At 41.8% G+C, this 21,037-nt stretch overlaps 1 protein-coding gene across 2 annotated transcripts in view; it reads left to right on the top strand.

The window, feature by feature from the left end:
• Positions 1 to 10,585: 10,585 nt before the first annotated feature.
• The window catches only part of LOC120566216 (ankyrin repeat and protein kinase domain-containing protein 1-like), a 58,709-nt gene continuing 48,257 nt past the window's right edge, over positions 10,586 to 21,037 (top strand). For both annotated transcript variants that reach the window (XM_039812537.1, XM_039812536.1), the window contains exons 1-2: positions 10,586 to 10,652; positions 19,595 to 19,656. The gene's annotated coding sequence lies outside the window, so the exon portion shown is untranslated. The remainder of the gene's footprint in view (positions 10,653 to 19,594; positions 19,657 to 21,037) is intronic.

Here is a 21,037-nt window from a genome sequence, read left to right as displayed (position 1 = left end):
CATTGACTTGACTATCTGATAAAACCGTCCCAGTCTGTCCTGCAACTCAGGGTGGTACACACTTGAGTGAACGTGACCTATTTTCAGCTGCTTGAGAAACCGAACCAAGTACGGTAACATGAGGTTTGAACCCTTGTCAATCTGAACATCCTTAGGCAACCCAAACACAGAGAAAAACTTGACCAATGCTTGCATCACAATTGGAGCGGTTAGGTTAGGTATGGGTATAGCTTCTGGGAAATGCGTTCTTGCACACATGATAGTTAACAAATATGTATTACCTGACTTGCTACAAGGGAGAGGACCAACACAGCCAACAATTACCCGTTCAAAAGGTTCACACAGCTGTTCACAGGCCATAGGCACATCATCAATGCTCACTCCACTGACTTCACCACCCTCTCCCGCAACAGATGATAGGCAAACAGACAGAAGCGGAAAACATAGGTCCGACTCCCCAGTGGAAATAAAACAGTCAGAAACATTAATACTATCTTCACCTCTAACTTGAGGCATTGACATGGCACAGGTTACTGCATTGGCAGAACACACACCAGGATCATTTCGAGCCAGATCTGTAGACTCAGGTAACATAGAAACAGCGGTCACTTCAGGCTTAACCAGCACCTTACCCCCGGCCAAATCATTTCCCAGAATAAAATCTATCCCCTCAACTGGAAAACAGGGGCGAACCCCCACAACCACTGGACCCGTCATCAAATCTGACTCAAGGAACACAGTATGCAAAGGCACCCCCAGATACTGCATGCCAAAACCCTGCACCAGAACGTCAGATTGCACAGCAGAGTGATCAGAGAGAGACAACACATCACTCAAAATGAACGATTGTGACACCGCTGTGTCTCTCAGAATAGTTACTAGAACTTTTTCACCATGCTCAGTTAAGGACACAAAACCCTCCATAAGAAATGGAGCAAAAAGGTCAAGCTGATTCCGACACAGGACCAGATGTGCTGACAAAAACAACCGGCTTAACAAACCGGCTCTCTAAATGCAAAACATTACAATCTGCAACTATATGTCCCCGCTCCTTACAATAGAAACACACTGGGCTCTCCTTCCCCAACCCTCCCTAAGCTTCCCATCTGCACAAGGCCTATTGGACAGAATTGTAGACGGAAAACCAGGAACACCTGGACCTCCTCTAAACCAGTCATCACTAGCCCGATTTTGTGCAACATATCTCTCACCAAACACAGATTTATGAGTGAGAACATAGTCATCAGCAAGAGCGGCAGCATCAGACAACTTTACAGGTTTCTGCTCATTCAAATAAATTATGACTTTCTCCGGCAAGCAGTTCTTAAATTCCTCTATTAGCATCAAAGCTCTAAGATCACCTAAAGTTTTCACTCCTTGCGTTGCACACCATCAATCAAATAACGACTCCTTTTCGCGAGCAAACTCCACATACGTTACAGACTCCGGCTTCCTATACCCGCGAAACTTCTGGGGATAAGCCTCCGGCACAAGCTCATATGCCCTCAAAATACCAGCTTTAACCTGCTGAAAACCTCCTGAGCGTTACCAGTAAGTACACACTGCAATAACAGTGTCCACACATTTACAGGCCACTTTAAAGTTGTCGCTACACGCTCAAAAAGAGTAAAATACTTATCGACATCATCCTCGCGAAACGCTGGAACAAGACAAATGCATTTACTCACGTCAAAACAGCTGATCGTCCAGATGACATATGCGGCACTTGTTGAGACCCCGACGCATTAACTTCCAATTCTTTCAAACACACACCACGCTTTGTCTCCTCCTCCAACATCCATACCTGAAGATTACAATCGATTTCCTTTTCCTTAACATCCTACCGACACAACTCCAATTCAAGCTCCTTTAATTTCACCGGATCAGAGAATGAATCCTCAACTTTGGGAGACGTAACCCCGCCCCCAACAGCTGACAGCACCCCCTGCTCTAACAAAGCAGACCCAAGCTGATCCCTAATCACCTGCTTCTTGCCATGTTTACTGATAACAATCTCAAATCTGTCGGCAACTCATTTCAAATTCTCCTTAGTGCATGCATCCAACTTGTCCCATGTTGGGTCAACAACAAGCTAAAAATAGGCAACTAGTAATCACAAAAAACGAGAAAAACAGGAAGGCCTCATCACAAAAACGCCACAACCAAGGCATACACCAAACAAAAACACACTAGAAAATTACACACCTAACTAAATTCTAGCACTTTTTCACAGGAAATGTCATAAAACTGGGTGTCATAACACTGTTATGACAGTGTAACTAATAAATATTTTGACCTCAAGTAGTGGTACCAATTGTATTTGTCATTAAGATATCATGGATAAGACTTGTTGTCATGACAACATTATGACAGTGTAACTAATACATATTTTGACTTCAAGTAAAGTGGTACCAATTGTATTTTTAATTAAGATATCATTGATAAGACTTGCTGTCATTACCACATTATGACAGTGTAAAGAATACATTCTTTGACCTCAAGTAAAGTGTATGCCATATTTCTGTTTATATTAATACCACTTTACATGAGGTCAAAGAATGTATTTGTTACACTGTCATAATGTGGTAATGACAGCAAGTCTTATCTATGATATCTTAATGACAAATACAATTGGTACCACTTTACTTGAGATCAAAGAATGTAATTGTTACACTGTCATAATGTGGTAATGACAGCAAGTCTTATCTATGATATCTTAATGAAAAATAAAAATGTTACCTATCAATGATATCTTAATGACAAATACAATTGGTACCACTACTTGAGGTCAAAATATTTATTAGTTACACTGTCATAACAGTGTCATGACACCCAGTTTTGTGAAATTTCCTGTCAGACATCTATCTGAAAAAGTGATAGAATTGGTCTCTAATCTTGCAGATCTAATTATAATAATCATTAGGTCATCATGTCATGAATACAAAAAGAGGTGAATTTCTGTTTATGTCACGTTGTCATGACAAAGACATCCTCTGGTAATGTCATCCTGGTTAATTTCAAGTTTTCATTACAAAGACATCCCAAACTGATTTAATGTCAACTTGTCATGACCAAGACAACTTCTGGTAATGACACTTTGATTAATGTCAAAGTGTCATAATCAAGACACATTTAATGTCAAGTTGTCATGACCAAGAAAACTTCTGGTAATATCACTTTGATTAATGTCAAAGTGTCATAATCAAGACAAATTTAATGTCAAGTTGTCATGACCAAGAAAACTTCTGGTAATATCACTTTGATTAATGTCAAAGTGTCATAATCAAGACAAATTTAATGTCAAGTTGTCATGACCAAGAAAACTTCTGGTAATATCACTTTGATTAATGTAAAAGTGTCATAATCAAGACAAATTTAATGTCAAGTTGTCATGACCAAGAAAACTTCTGGTAATATCACTTTGATTAATGTCAAAGTGTCATAATCAAGACAAATTTAATGTCAAGTTGTCATGACTAAGACAACTGCTGGTAATATCACTTTGATTAATGTCAAGTTGTCATAATCAAGACAAGCCAAACAATGTCAACGTGTCATGACAAAAAGCGAATGACACTGAATGACAGAAGTCATAAATGTTTATGACTTCTTTATAAGGTTTATGACACATTCATGTCAGTGTCATGTCATAGTTATGACAGTGTCATGTCATGGTATTATGTCGGTACTGTCAAGTAAAGTGTTACCAATAACACAATATACATGAATTGACAGTCTGCTGAGATGTAGTGTAGAGCCAAACAAAACAAGAAGAGTTAGTACAAATTATGATCTAGTTAGTGGTGTTGAATCAGTTTTAATGTAATATATTTGAATAGGCAGTCTATGTAAATGCTGAAATATAGTGGAGATAAATTAATAGTTACTTTAACTTAAGTTAATTGTTATTTTACTGTTAACTAACAACAAACTCATAATTGATGTTTACTAATTATTAGTTATGCTGTAATTTATATTATTTTAACAGTTAATTGTTGCTCACATCATAATATTTATATATTTTATATATTTAAGTATTTGCAAATGATGACTAAATTGTATCAATAAACATTATTTGGATGCTTATTATAAAGTTGTATCTGATGGTTATAATAACTTAACGGTTAATAAAGTTTTTAAACTATAGGTTTTATTTATAATCTAAACATTGTTATTTAATGCTTTATAAACCAGTTATTAAATATTAAAGTGCCCATGTTATGAAAAAAATCACTTTTTCTGGGATTTGGGGTGTTATTTTGTGTCTCTGGTGCTTCCACATGCATACAAACTTGGAAAAACCCATCCATGGTGTTCTGACTGAGATACGGTTTCTGAATGTGTCCTGCCTTCAGTCTCCTGGTGAGCTGGTCAAAATCGGCACAGCCTTTTACATCACTAGCCGAGACGAGCTGGCTAACCGCAACCGTTAGCATGCTAGTGTTAGCTTGCTAGTGTTAGCATGCTAAAGTTAGCGTGCTAGTGTTAGCATGCTAGCCTTAGCATGCTAAGGACTGCTACAACACACACAAGTTCACCATAATCTACAAAAGAACTACTGACATGTGCGCCCTCATTTAGAAGAAGTCTCCCAGCTAATCCTGCCTTGTAACTGACCGAAGTTGAAGAAACAACCTTTCTTTTACTGTCTATGGAGCTAGCTGACATGATCTACGATCTGAGCTACTGAGCATGTGCGAGTGCAATCAAAGATAGTACAGAAGAAGAAGAAGAAAAGAGGTCTCACTCTATAACTGAAACTGAGACCAGGTGAAAAGAGGATCTGCAGCAGTGAGAGAGAGCTGTGCAGTACAACATAAATATGGTGTTTTTTGAAAGTTAAACCATGTAAACCTATTCTGGTACAATCTTAAAATAAAATTATGAACCTGAAAATGAGCATAATATGGGCGTTTTAAATAAAGTTGAACTAATGGTGTTATTATTAACTGCTGCTGTGATGTGTCTTGTTCTCTCCGTCAGATTCCTGTAAACTCACACTGGACACAAACACAGTGAACACAAACCTCAAACTGACTGACAACAACAGGAAGGTGATATTAGTGGAGGAGAATCAGCCATATCCTGATCATCCAGAAAGGTTTGACTACTGTCGTCAGCTGCTGTGTAGAGATGGTCTGACTGGTCGCTGTTACTGGGAGGTTGAGAGGAGAGGAGGGGTTTCTATAGCAGTGAGTTAGTGAGGAATCAGGAGGAGAGGAAACAGTGATGACTGATGATAACGATCAGTCCTGGAGACTGAGGTGCTATGATGATGGTTACTCTGTCTGTCACAATAAGAAAGGAACACCCATCTCCTCCTCCTCTGTCTCTAACAGAGTAGGAGTGTATGTGGACTATCCTGCTGTCTCTCTGTCCTTCTACAGTCTCCTCTGACTCACTGATCCACCTCCACACCTTCAACACCAGATTCACTCAGCCTCTATCCCCTGGGTTTGCGTTTGCGTTTGGGTCATATGGTTCCTCAGTGTCTCTGTGTTCTCTGTAGGAGGAAACAACTTCCTGTCCTGTGGTTTGAATGTTGGTGGAGGATGAGGCTTCACTTTGGTTCACATTTGTCTCACTGATTGCTCGGAGCCACTATGTCAGGAGTAGAGATAGTCTCAGACATGCACCGCAGACTTGTAAAAAACTTAAATGTTTATTATGTTCAAAGTTCATTCTGATACAAATCACTTCCACCCTACCACCTGTATAGGTGATCAGCCAAAATAGGCGGAGCTGAGACACCATATCCGTACCCTAACTTAACCCTAATCAACACCCATGACAGACAGAACCAGGCAATATCATAATAAACCATAGTTAATTATACTAACAAAATATGAAATAACATAAAATAGCTTAAATGGCTCCAACATCCCGGCCCCTAATTGTCGGCAGTGTCAGACAATTACAATAATAAGCACGGAGCCAACATCAAATAGAGTTGGGATGTTGGAGCTATTTGTGCTATTTTATGTTATTTCATATTTTGTTAGTTTAATTAACTTTAGATAGAAAGATAGAACTTTATTGTCCGTATACACGGAAATTTGTCTTGCAATACAAGCTCCAACAATCACCACACAACAACCTAAAAACAAAAGCTATAAACATAGAGACATCAATAAAACATAGATACTTAATTAATATGAGGGGGGGGGGGGCTGCCCTGCAAGAGTGGTCATAAATAACCATACATATATAGACAAGGTAAAAATGGTGAGATAAAAAATTGGGGGGGGGGAACTATCACTTATTTGCTTTCCTGTGTTGATTCAAAAGAGATATTGACAGAGGAACAAATGAGTGTTTATATTTGTTCTTTCTGCAGTCTGGGACCCTATAGCGCCTCCCAGAGGGCAGGAGTTGGTACTCCCCATGCAACACATGGGAGGAGTCCTGGGAGATTTTGTCAGCCAGTCTGACAGTATGCAATACGTGGCTTTCAGTGAACTTGTTCTCCACTGAACGTCCCACCAATTTGGAACAAATCCTCAGGAGCCGCAGAATCCTGGCCTTCAGATGGACTGAGAGGCCCCCAAACCACACTGCGCCTCCATACTGCAGGATACTTTGAATTGTTGACACAAAAAAAGAAACAGGATTTCGCTGCTCGCTCCGAATGACCTAAGTCTCCTTAAAAAGTAGATTCTCTGCTGTACTTTGCTGCAGATATAGTCTACATGATAGGTCCAGGAAAGGTCACTGTCCACGAGCACTCCAAGGTATTTGAAGGATGAATTTTGTTTTATGGTTTGATTGTTAATGATTATTGGTGTAATATGACAATCATGAGAGATGCCGAAGATAATCTCCTCAGTTTTTTGTGTATTGAGGATGAGGGCATTTAAATCACACCACTTTGCCAGATTATTCACCTTTTCCACATAGAGGTCGGCCCCCTCCCCCTCCTTCATCAGAGCTACCAGTGCAGTATCATCAGAAAATTTGATGATATGGTGGTTGGGTGCAGAAGTAACACAGTCGTTGGTATAGAGTGTGAAGAGCAGAGGAGAGCTAACACATCCTTGTGGGGCACCACAGCTGGTTGTGACCATGGGGGAATATGTGTTATTGACCCTGACCAGCTGTTGCCTGTTACTAAGGAAGGAACAGTACCAGTGAATAAGATATGGGTTTGTACCCATTTGAACCAATTTAGATAAAAATATGTCCGGTTTTATTGTATTGAATGCAGAGGAGAAGTCGATGAACAGTACCCTGGCATAAGGCTTTATTTTCGGAGAGTCCAGGTGTTTTACAACCAGATGCATTAGAGTGCCAACAGCATCCTCCGTGCCGCGCTGTTGCCTGTATGCAAACTGGAACGGATCTAATATGTCCTGTACAGACTGAGAGAGTACATAGGATATGATTTTTTCCAATGACTTCATTAATACAGATGTTAATGCCACAGTTCTGAAGTCATTGCACTCCTTGGGGCATGATTTCTTTGGTAGGGGGATGATGTGCGATGTCTTCCAGGCCATGGGGACAGTGTGTGTATCCATGGACTGTTGGAAGATGGGTTGCCACACTGGGGCTAACTCCTTACTGTAAGTTTTAAGGATAGAGGCACTGATGTTGTCCGGGCCGGTGGCCTTATGTGAATTAAGCCGACGAAAGACAACTATGGTTTATCATGATATTGCCCATTCTTTCTGTCACGGGTGATTTGTGTTTAGGGGTACGGATATGGTGTCTCAACCCTATTTTGGCTGATCACCTATACAGGTGGTAGGGTGGAAGTGATTTTTAATGAGGTGGCGGGAGTAGAAGGGACACAGTTTTTTGACCGTGGTCGTGAATACGTAACACATTCTCACTCCCATCATGTAAAATCTGGACGCTTGGTCAGGTGCCTTTGGCGTTGTTCTTGATAATAAAAGTCTCCTTTAGCGTCATATCTAAACACTCCGCTGAAGGGTGCTTTTTGCGTCGCTTCAAACACTGACAGCCACTGTCCAAACGTCCGTATTTTCCGGTCTACTAGTGTCCACTAGTGAACTCTGCCATCACAGGAACTAGTGAGCGCTTCAAGTTGATGGAGACATTTCATGGTCTGTTTGGTTTCATTTATAGAAGAGAGGAAATGAAAAGGGCCGTGGAAAGTTACACTCTAAAAGAAAGCTGCGTAAATATAGAAAAAACCCTCGGCGATGTGGACGCTGAGGACCTTGTGTGTGAGATCTCGGCTGCTGTCACTGCCGTGCCAGCAAAAGAAACCACTGGCCTGCAGATTCTGAGCTACATCAACAGAAACAGTTTAGTTGAACTGTATCCAAACCTCAGCATTGCTCTCTGACTCATGATGACAGTGCCTGTGACTGTAGCGAGCGGAGAGAGGAGTTTCTCTCGCTTGAAGCTAATAAAAACACACCTGAGTTCAACAATGCTCCAGGAGCGGCTGTCAGCTCTCGCTCAGATTTCTATTGAGCACGAGGTGAAAAAATCGCTGGACAAAGATTAACTTATCAGGGCATTCTCAGCACTCAAACACAGAAGGGTGGATTTCTAAAAAGGGCTCAGGTGAAATCTACGCCCACCGCCCGGTGATCTTTCCACGGTGCTGAAATAATGCGGAGCCCATCGTTATTTATGATAAGTTTGGTTCAGTGTCAGTCAGACACTTTTTCTTCTTTGCTTTTGTTAAATAATTCAAGTTGAGGGGATGTTTGAGCTGTTTTTTTTAAGTCAGCCCAGACAGCTGAAAATATACTGCGCAAATCAATTAAGCAGTGAAGTTGCCCTGGGAAAGGGCGAGGCTTATTCCAACGTAAAACGCTGTATAATTGTATATAGTTTTAATCAAATAAGGTTGGATTATTTCTATGTTGAGCTGCTTGTTCATGAAGCTGAAAGTGCACGTAATAAAATAATATACCACTGATGCAAACCAACAGGAATCCTTGCTTTTTCTGCTCTATTATGTTTATGCTTTATGTGCGTAGGGCCCCATATTAGTTATTGAAACCCCCAGATGCTTAAGGCCACCGCTGGTCACGCCCCAACATTTACATAGGCCACACCACTGACCGGAGGTCAGGTAGTCTTCTGAATAGGTTGTGCAGATCTCACAAATTGTATACATTGTTCATCTGCTATTTTATCACTAAATTCACTTCTGAGACTTTTTTCGACAAAGCTCCAGAGCCTGCAGCTCCCCTCTTCCTGCCTGCAGTCAGCGCCCACAATCTCTTACTCACACCGCCTCTTGTCCGCGAGTCTCATTGATAGAGTCTGCGGCTGGATGGAGCTCTATCACTGAGCACTAGCTAGCCTCCTCCTAGACCTCTGAAATTCACAAAAATGCATTAAATTGAAGTCGGACACAACAGTTAGCTTTATAAGACCTTAGGGTAGCTGTAATATAAATGGCATGACGAAATTCAAACTGTAAATATACTCTAGCCAGCAGCTGGCCAGTTCCGCGGAGCCCCGAGCCCCGGTCGTCCAGTAACACAGAAACGGTGACTTTGCAGGGGCTTGCAGGCCCCTACAGTAGGAGTCAACAACGTCTCCCACTGGGAAGTCTTGTCTCCTGGGTCTGGACACCGGGATCGCCATCACCTCACACGGAGAGGTGAAGGAGCTGGTGGGCTCTGCTCAACGTGAGCAGAAGAATGTGGGAATAATTGGAACTGGTACTGAGAACAACATTGGAGTGGTGAAAACAAAGTTGGGGAATGTGTTTGCCATTAGGTTTTCTCCCACTCTGGATGCAGACACGCTACGTGAATATTTATCTGAGAAATTGGAGAACAGAACAGTGACGTGTCGAAAGATCAAGTCGGCCCGCAGCAGGTATGCCTCATTTCACATCACCGCTCAATGTAACAATGTTGCTGATATGTACGATCCAAAACTCTGGCCCGACGGGACTTATGTTCGTCGCTATTATGAGGCCCGTGGCCCCAAGGCATTTGGTAGTGAGGTGGGGGGTGAACTGAACTGCCATGGTACACCTTCAACATGAGAGCCAGCCTGCATAGTAGCTGCTATGATATGAATTAACCTATATGAACATCTGTGTCCTGTCTTATAATGTGCGTGGGCTGCGTGTTGGCCACAGTGAAACTGATAAATCACGGCGTATTGTTGTGGACAAATTGATGGACAGATGTGACATTTTGTGTGTCCAGGAGATGTTCCTGGCTAAAGAAGACTTGTTCAGACAGTGGATTGATTTTATCTAGTAAGATATGATAAAGATTGGTTATGATCTGGCTACTCTGGACCATATACCCTTTCTCATCGTGTTGAACACAGGCAATTTACCAGTGTTGTTGCCTGTGGATAACAGCATTGATGTAGGGAAAATAAATTGGTCAAAATTGTCTAAGAAAGATCTTAATGAATATTCTCTATAATAATGAAAAGACTCAGAGTGGATCACACAGGACTGGATGGGATCAGAAGGAGAGGGAGAGGAGAGAAGAATCACCAGGAAGGCACTAATTACATTTTGAAAAGACACCGGGTTGAGGAGTAGAATTTAAGATCACTGTAAGACCTACAGCAGGTGGCGGTGTGCACCTACAAGTTGTTTGCAAGCCACTATTAAAGAAGAGAAGAAGAAGCTTCCCTTTCCTCCCTTCAACAGTTAGAGAAGTTTTCTCCTCACTACACCATCTTGTGATGCTGAGGTAGGTCTGCTGCACTATTCTCTTCTTTTCTTTGGACACTGGGTTGTGATCCTTCAATATGTATTGTCTCAAAGTTAATACAAAGTTATAACTGGCTGTGTTGTACTGTTTTATGGTTAAATGTAAGTTTAAAAAGGGGAAGACCCCACCCAATCTGCCGGCCTGGTCTGCTGATAGCCTGACTTGGGAAACCCCCCAGGCAAAGCCATCATTTTTCAGTTTTGAGTTTTTGGGCTATTTTACTTCCATAGTATATATCCGTTCAGACTATTGGGGAAAAAAACATCCAAAATACACATGTAGGTTTTTATTTTACTACACTTTGTGTTTTTGCACCCATGAATTTCTCCTAAATTCCGTTAAAGTTAGCATTAGATAATGCCTCATTTGCATATTTTAACAAAACATTTCAGAAAACTTTTAATACAAAAATGTCTTAATGTCAGTAATTAACTAGGGAAGTTTCATGTTGATATTTGTTAGTTATTTTATTTTTTACCTTATCACTCTGTGTGCGTGTGTGTGTGTGTGTGTGTGTGTGTGTGTGTGTGTGTGTGTGTGTGTGTGTGTGTGTGTGTGTGTGTGTGTGTGTGTGTGTGTGTGTGTGTGTGTGTATTGAGACAACCTGTAGGGGGACCGTGCCCCTACAGGTTGGCTCATTGGAACTACAGCTGCAGCTAAAAGTAACATGGTGTTGCTTTAAAGGCAGTTTTCTCAAAATGGGTTTTTCTCAGACTGAGTCAGAAATCTCCACTTCAGCAGCAGTTACATACACCGACCTTTCCAGTTTCACTTCTGAAGGTTTTTGATGAGGGGTTTGTTCAGATATCATTCATAGCCTAATCTATGTAACATGTTACACCTAAAAATGTAGCGAAAATTGATTTTTTTTTATGGCTGTTGACACCATATTCTGATTTATGTGGTGATAAAAGGAGATATCCAAAATCCCCTCTGTGAAAACCTTTGACTCTAATATGTCAACAAAATAAAAGAAGAATTTTGAATCTGGCTTTTTCCAATGTTCAGATTTCTGCTCTGGAAATGTATGCAGATTAGCACATATTTAACAATATAATGCTTAATTTCCATATTTAAATATAAAACTCCAGAAAACTTGTAATACAAAAGATATTTGTCTTGATGTCAGTAACTGGAGAAGTTTCATGGTAATATCTATTAGTTAATGTTTTTTCTTCCTATTCACCTGCAGTGTCCCCCATTAACAGAGGCTCTACTGCTCTACAGGCCATTTAGAGTGTATAAACTCTGTTATTTAATGTTAATAATGGAGACTCTACAGGCCATTTAGACACAACTTCTAACCTAATCAAAACCACCATCATTCATTACAGCAAGGTGTTCTTTCTGCTGGGCTTTTGGCCTGTCGCACCTCCAACGGTGCCTGTGGTGGACTATGCATGGCAGGGGCGTCCTCTTCCCTGAGGCAGGCCTAAACCTGACCGCTTACCGCAAGGTTTTGCTGCAGGGTCTTTAGCTGGGGACCACCGCTCATTGACGTTTCGCCCCTTAGCCCAGAACATCTCCTGGTGGCGGGGCAGTGAACAGGGACGTCTCCCTGACACCCCCTGCAGCAAAACCTACTTAGATGTTACTCCCCAAGTCTTATCTCGTCGTTTCAGCCAGAGCCAGTGGCTTGCTTTCTCTGCTTCCTCCGAGAGCTCTTTGGTGGATCTGCTCAGTGTGGCTCCACGTAGTCCCAGGTCCTTGAGCAGACGTAATGTTGATCTGCCCACAACGCCTCTGGCTCCCACCTCCACCGGGTACAGCCTCACACTCCATCCACTTTCTCTGCACTCCACGACCAGATCTGCATACTTTGCCTTCTTTCTCTCGTAGGCTGCTTCCAGACCCTCCTCCCATGGCACTGTCAGCTCGATCAGTATTGCTGACTTCACAGCTGCAGACCACAGCACCACGTCAGGTCTTAAAGTGGTGCTGCATATCTCCTGTGGGAACTGGAGCTGCTTACCCAGATCCACTTCCATCTTCCACACTGCCCCTGATGTTAATAGCTTGGCGGGTGGTCTCTTGCTGGTATGCCTTGCAGGTTCCCCCTGCCTGAGGAAGTGGATCCTGCATCGGCTCTCTGATGGTCTCTGGATGTTTGCTTCCTGCCGTCTTTTCTCCAGCACCTCTGCCAGCTTCCTGAGCGCGCGTGGGTGCGCGCCATCTGAGCCGACCCTGTGTCAGTGCTGTTTTACAGCCTGACAGAACATGCTGGAGTGAGGCATTGATGGTTCCGCAGAGGTCACAGGATTGCTCTGTTCCAAGCCACTGATGGAGGTTTTTAGGGCTCGGGAGGGTGTCGTACGTTGCCCTAATAAGGAAACTGAGCCGAGCCTGTGGCAGTTTCCAGAACTCTGCCCAGCTGATTGCTCGGCTCGCGACACCCTCCCAAGTTGTCCACCGCCCCTGCTGCCCCTGTGCCACAGACCTCACTCTGAGCTCCTCCTGCTCAATCCTGGTGACCTCTGCGACAACAAGATCCTTCCTCTCCTTCCTGCTTGCCTTTGACCATAGGATGGGTGGATCGTTCCATCCGAGGCCTGCCCGCCCTGTCTGTACCATGCCCACGACTTGTTGATGTTTCAGTCTTCCCATCACTTTCTGCACCTCCTCCTTGGCCCTCCACTTCCTTCCAGTCTCAACTCTGGCGTTTGCATCAACCACAGCCCTGTCGGAGGAGTCCCTTAACTCCATCACCAGCCTTGCCTTCTCCTGCTTGTAGCCCAAGGTGATGGATTTCAGGGGTAGCTGGAGTGAATTCCATCCATACAGGCCAGCAGCTGAGAAGCACCGTGGTAGGCCGAGCCATCTGCGGATGAAGGAGTTGGCTTTTGCCTCCATTCGGCTTACGGCTGATGAGGTGACTTCGCACAGCTTCAGAGGTCACATCACCCTTGGGTACAAGGTGAAGTGATAACACCACACCTTATACTTTCCAGGTAGCTGGCTTGCGTCGATCTTGGACAGGCCTTCCGAAAGCTGTCGGAGGATGATTTTCCCCATATCCTTGTCGGAGAGACCAGATGTATAAAGTCTTCCCAAGCTTCGGATGGGCTGATCCACGATGCGGGGGATGTCTTCCCCACTGATGGTGAAGGTGACTCTGTCATTTCTCTCTCCCTTTCGCAATGAGAGGCTCCTTGACTTTTGTGACTTGAACTTCATCCTGGCCCAGGTGATAAGCTCATCCAGCCTCTTGAGCAGCCTGGATGTGCATGGGGCAGTTCGTAGCAGGCAGGTGATGTCGTCCATATAGCTCCTTAGGGGCGGGAGCCTCTGGCCTGCAGGCAGCCGGACCCCACCCACCACCTGCCTTGCCCCGATCAGGATGACCTCAAACGCTGCCACGAAAAGAATGGGGGAAATGGAGCATCCCATTGCGATCCCTACTTCCAGTTGTTGCCAGCCAGTGATGACCTTCTTCAGTGCAAAGCACATGTGCATGTCCTGGAAGTAGTTCTTGATCATGGTCCTGATGTTGTCTGGGATGAAGAAGAATTCCAAAGCGTAGGCAATGAGCAGGTGTGGCACTGAACCATAGGCATTTGCTAGATCCAGGCATATGACATGCAGATCCTTCTTCTCCCTCTTAGTGGTCTGTATCTGTTCCCAAATCATAGAAGCATGCTCTACACAGCCAGGGAAACCTGGAATCCCGGCTTTCTGGCAGCTGGTATCTATGTAGTTGCTCTCCGTGAGGTAGGTTGTCATTCTTCTCGCCATCACAGAGAAAAAGATTTTCCCCTCCACATTCAGTAAGGCTATGCTCCTGAACTGCTGGATGGTCTTGGCGTTCTGTTGTTTGGGAATAGAGACTGCCACGGCCCTCTGCCACTCGGACGGTATGCTCTGCTTATTCCAGGTGGTTCTCATCAGGGTCCAAAGCAGCTTCAGCACTCCTGGGCAGTTCTTATACAGCTTGTACGGTATTCCATTCGGGCCTGGTGCTGAAGCAGATCTTGTCCGCTGGATCACCTGCCTGACCTCGCTGAGCTTGGGTGGTGATGCATCGAACAGGGCTGATGGTTCTGAGGGTCTAGGCACATAGCGCCGGCGAGCCTAGGGGTTGTTCCTTTCTGGGTCACTGTACTGAGTGCGGGATGTGCTCTTGCAGTTCTTCTTTGGTGATATCCAGGGTTCCACTTGTCTTCTCCTCAAGGAGCCGCGTGCATGCCGAAATGGATTCTTGAAGAAACTTGATCTTTCCTTCTCCTTCCTTTTTTCCGTCTTCTGCGCTCGTTCTGCCCTCCTCGGAGGTTAGCAAGGCATCTTCTGATCTCATCCCAGAGGGCTTTTAGGCCCTCCTTCTGAGACTCCTCTGCCTTCCTCCACCGGCTATGGAGCTGCCTTCTGCTTGCCACCAGGTCATCGATCTCTTTCTCCCTCCTGCCCTTTGATCTTATCACGGTTTCTCTGATGGTCACCCTGGCCATACCTGTTGCTGCATTCTTCATACAAGATTTCTCCGAATAGGTTTAGCTTGGCTACCACTGACCCACGGAGCATGCTTTTGCAGCAGCCCACTCAGATGTTCATCTAATTTTCTCCACTCCTCAGCCTCATTGGCCCTTGGCCACTTGATCTTGTTCCTTCGGTGGGTTTTTCAGGTTCCTGGCTCTTTGGCCTCGACTCGATCTTGGGTCTCTTGGGGGTGCTACTGGGTTCCACTTCTTGGGGTTCATCACCATCCCTTTCTTCCCCCTCCTTCCTTTCCTCCTGCTCTACCTCTGCAACATTGGGCCCGTTGGCACTGTGGTTATCAACCCGGCCTTGGATCCCATTTGTCTGACCTGCCCTTACCGGGGCAGTGCAAGGTTGCATCATGCTACCACCACCACACTTCTTCTTTCCCATGTGGATGTGAAGTCCCCTCAAAGTTGTTGTTTTTTCCCATCCGCACCCGCACTTCCTTGAAATCTTATTTTTTGCCAATGTCCTTGCGTTCGTTATCGTGTGGTCCGTCCTTGTTGGCCCTTCTTTCATCCCGCCTCTCGGAGGGCCTTCGGGTTGTTTTCTGTGTTTCTTTTTTGTAGTATGCTTTTGGGTGTCTTCCTCTTAGAAAAAAAAAAAACTAGAGGGTAGGGTTACTAGCCCGCCTCTCCCAGTGCAGTCTATCCTGCTGCCACCAGTCTCTCCTGGTTGTCCTCCAGTCTTCCCTGGACTCCAACTGCTCTGACCAAACATTCAATCAGTTTCAGGATTTTAACCCTTTAAATACCAGTTTATTTATTTGAAGTATTTCATTTTTTATAAAAAAAAAACCACAAAAAATGTTTTTCTCCCCATATAATGAATAATATGTAGATGGGGCTTTGGTGGGGATTAGAGTCTTGGATATGTCAAAGATAAGCAACAAAATTAATTTGATTGCATTAGTATTTTTTATATAGTGCCAGATACTCCCTTTGGACACCTTCGAGGCAAAAATGTACATGTCCAAAAAATTGAATCATCAAGTTATTGAATCATCATATATCAATATTTTTTCTGCTTTTCTTTCATAAATCACTTAAACAACTTCTACATTGCTCAAAACTACCAAATATTCAATAGGTTTTTAGGATTTTAACCCTTTAAATGCCAGTTTAATTCTTTAAAGCAATTATTTTTTATGAAAAACCCAACAGAACATTAATTATTTTCCATAAAATAAATCATAGGGGAATGGGGCTTTGGTGGTGATTAGAGGCTTGGATATGTCAAAGATTATGAACAAAATTAATTTGATTGCATTAGTACTTTTTATGTAGTTCCAGATACTCCCTTTGGACACCTTCGAGGCAAAAATGTACATGTCCAAAAAACTGATATTAAATCATCATATATCAATATTTTTTTCTGCTTTTTTTTCATAAATCACTTAAACAACTTCTAAATTGCATCAACACATTAATAGTTGGTTTTCTTTACAACAAATGCAGGAGACAATGTTTTTATTCAAGCACGTCTTCAAAGACACATGAAATGCATCCTTCAAAAGATGCCCTTTTTTCACCCAGATTTACACAAACTGTCTCTCACACACAGACACGCATGCATGCACGCACGCACGCACGCACACACACACACACACACACACACACACACACACACACAACGGCTCCATAATATAAGTGTCAAAAGTAAGGTGCGCTTTTTTCAATCCTAAAATTATCCTCGTTTCTTTACAGATTTACACAAACTCTCTCACACACAGACACGCATGCATGCACACACACACACACACACACACACACACACACTGCTCCATAATATAACTGTCAAAAGTAAGGTGCGCTTTTTTCACCACTAAAATTATCATTGTTTAACAGATTTACACAAACTCTCTCTCACAAACAGACACGCATGCATGCACGCACGCACACACACACACATACACACACTTATACACACACCCACCCACCCACCCACACACACACACATACACCCACCCACACACACATACATATACACACACACACACACACACACACATACACACACATACACACACACACACACACACAGCTCCATAATATAACTATAATTTCATGCATCGGCCTACAAGGGCAAAATGGTTGAATCTGGTGAAATACTGTAAAAATATCAAATATGACTAGTTTTCTTCCAAATGAAATGCTGACATTACAGAATGCATGGTTTTATACTGTAAAGGCAGTGAGATCCAAACGTGGTTATAATGGAAGTCAATGGGGCCATTTTTGCCTCGAAGGTGTCCAAAGGGAGTATCTGGAACTACATAAAAAATAATAATGCAATCAAATCAATTTTGTTGCTTATCTTTGACATATTCAAGCCTCTAATCACCACCAAAGCCCCATCTACATATTATTCATTATGGGAAAAAAAATCATTTTTTGTGTTGTTTTTTTTTATAAATAATGACATACTTCAAATACATAAACTGGCATTTAAAGGGTTAAAATCCTGAAAATGATTGAATGTTTGGTGGTTTTGATTAAGTTAGAAGTTGTTTAAGTGATTTATGAAAAACAAGCTGAAAAAAATATTGATATATGATGATTTAATAACAGTTTTTGTGTGTGGACATTTTTGCCACGAAGGTGTCCAGAGGGTACAAAATGAATCATTTAAGTATAAAAGACATGTAAGAGTAAAAAACACTGGATTTAAAAAATTTGACTGAAAAGAAAGGTTCCTACAAAATTTCATGCCATAAGCAGTAACACAGCAAAAATGATCACAAAATGAAAAAACAACTTGAGAAAAATGTACAAAAATGACCGAGGAGGGCATGAGGGTTAATAATGGAGGCTCTACAGGCCATTTAGAGTGTGTAAACTCTGTTATTTAATGTTAATAATGGAGGCTCTACAGGCCATTTAGAGTGTGTAAACTGTTATTTACAGTTTTTTCCAACTGCTTACACACGTTTTCAAAACTGTCTCCTTTCTTCAAAACTCTACACACAATTCCTAAAACTGCACACATAAAATGCTAAATGCTTCACATCTCCTTCAAAATGAAATACTGCATTCAAAATACCATAAACACATCTCAGAATGAAGCATTTACATCAAATGGCAAACACTTTTTTCATAATAGTAAATATATGGATATACCATGTACACACTTTTGTTCTAAATCTAATGCTCTTTTGTCTTTCATAGGCTTATATCTACATTTACAATGTTCTAGAGAGAAAGTAATCTGCTGAGAGGGGTTGAAAAGTGCACTGGAAACTGTGTGTGTGTTTGTGTGTGTGCGTGTGTGTCGGGGCGGGGAATTGTATGCACTTTGTGCAAAACAGAGTCTGATTGATTACTAATGCTGAAATAGTCATTAGATAGTTGCATGCAGTATGGACGCCACTGTAAAGCTACTCAAGATGGGCTTCTCTCATTGGTCAATCCGCGGTTGATCACATTATGAATAAATGTGGCCCTGATCTCATCAGAGATGGCTCTCCTTCTTCCTCTTCTTCCCTCCTCCTCCTCCTCCTTGTTGTCCCCTGTCTCTTCCTCCTACTCCCCTTGCTCTCTGTCTATTGTTGGCATCCATTGTTCAAAACAGGTAATCTGACCTTTGACCTCTGTATAGGCCTATACTAAAGCAATGATTGGTTAGTGTTCAGTTATGACATAATGTGTTTGCAAATGTGAGGAGTGTGTGTAAATTCTGTTATTTAATGTGATAATGGAGGCTCTACAGGCCATTTAGAGTGTATAAACTCTGTTATTTAATGTTAATAATGGAGGCTCCACAGGCCATTTAGAGTGTGTAAACTGTTATTTAATGTAATAATGGAGGCTCTACAGGCCATTTAGAGTGTGTAAACTCTGTTATTTAATGTAATAATAGAGGCTCTACAGGCCATTTAAAGTGTGTAAATTCTGTTATTTAATGTGATAATGGAGGATCTACAGGCCATTTAGAGTGTATAAACTCTGTTATTTAATGTTAATAATGGAGGTTCTACAGGCCATTTACAGTGTCTAAACTCTGTTATTTAATGTAATAATGGAGTCTCTACAGGCCGTTTAGAGTGTCTAAACTCTGTTATTTAATGTAATAATGGAGGCTCTACAGGCCATTTAGAGTGTGTAAACTCTGTTATTTAATGTAATAATAGAGGCTCTACAGGCCATTTAAAGTGTGTAAATTCTGTTATTTAATGTGATAATGGAGGATCTACAGGCCATTTAGAGTGTATAAACTGTTATTTAATGTTAATAATGGAGGTTCTACAGGCCATTTACAGTGTCTAAACTCTGTTATTTAATGTAATAATAGAGGCTCTACAGGCCATTTAGAGTGTGTAAACTCTGTTATTTAATGTAATAATGGAGGCTCTACAGGCCATTTAGAGTGTATAAACTCTGTTATTTAATGTAATAATGGAGGCTCTACAGGCCATTTAGAGTGTATAAATTGTGTTATTTAATGTTTAGGAGCAGAGGTGCGGACAGAAAGAAACAGAAGAATCCAGTTAATCTGAAATTTTCTTCTGCAGGTATGTGTATTTCCTTCTCAGGCGTTATTTATATTTTTGTTATCTGTGCAGTCACCAAACCCACGTACTGTTTAACTTTGCCCACTGAAACTATTAGCAAGTATAAAACATTGTTTCTCATGTTTTTCACATATAAATTGTTATAATTCAAGTAAGGTTTTCTATTCTAATTGCTCCTGTTGGCTGGCAATGTGCACATTAAGATTTGAATGAGATACTATACTGTAATGTAATTTGTATGTACTGTATAGTAGAAAATGAGATCACTCTGAGACAGTACCATCTTGTATTGCTGAGGAGCAGATGTGCAGATAGTAGTTTAGTTGTTGCTGGTGCTGTCGGCGCCTTCTCTTCTGTCTGTAGAGTAATTGTTAACCTTTATAATGTCTCGCCGTTTCCTGTTGCTCTGCCTTTTAAAACATCTCACCAACCGACTACAGTTGAAAATTAGCTGCTGACACATTTACAGAAATGTTTATTAATGTGCTTATGTCCTTATTAATAAATACATTTACAAAAATCTGTATAAGCCCTTATTGGTTTTTGCACTGGTTAGATCACAACAGTGTTTCCTTTAGGATTTTTTTTAGCAGTGGTGGCAGGTCTGTCCATACAACAACCCCCCCACCCCCCACCCATGTTTTACGTATGAAAGAACTGACACTTCGCTGCAACACAACCTGTTTTCTCTGTTTTCATACATACACAAGTTTAGTTTGCTAAATATATGACGTTTTTTTAGTTTGATATTGGATGTGAAAAGAGGGAAATGGTTCTTCCATAACATTGCACGTTAAATGTGTGTGAATTTCCCACACCAGGAGTCATTTATATAGTCCTATTTTATAGAGATTGATTATCTGTTAAAAAATATGTTCTATGCAAAATGTAAAATGTTCTATTAAAGAAAAGATAGAAAATAAATATTTGTGTGTGCTGTAAAGTTGTTAGAAAATATGAAATCGGTTAAAATCGGTATCGGCAGTTAAAACTTAGTGAGAAATCGGAATTGGCCTAGAAAATTGTAATCGGTGCATCTCTAATATTTTCAGTTGCAATTGAAGTGTATTTTTTGAGGAATTACAGGCCACTTAACATCTACAACAGGTCTACAAAATGAATTTTACAAGAAATTCTTCATCAAGAAATCAAAACCCAAAGTCTTGAATGAAATATTACACTGACTCACTTACCGTTTTAATTTTTCCAGATGTTTGATATCATTGACAATAAATTACATCAACACAACAGTATGTGGAGTTAAACTGGTCGGGCCCAATAACCTCTGAATCAACACAGGTGTAACAAACAGCATTGATTAGCCCATCTCCTCTGGTGGGGAAAGGGGAGGAAGAAGGAAATTAAAACACATTTGTGATTG

The sequence above is a fragment of the Perca fluviatilis genome, chromosome 1 (assembly GCF_010015445.1).
Source record: "Perca fluviatilis chromosome 1, GENO_Pfluv_1.0, whole genome shotgun sequence".
NCBI lineage: Eukaryota > Metazoa > Chordata > Actinopteri > Perciformes > Percidae > Perca > Perca fluviatilis.
This window is presented reverse-complemented; position numbering and strand designations above follow the sequence as displayed.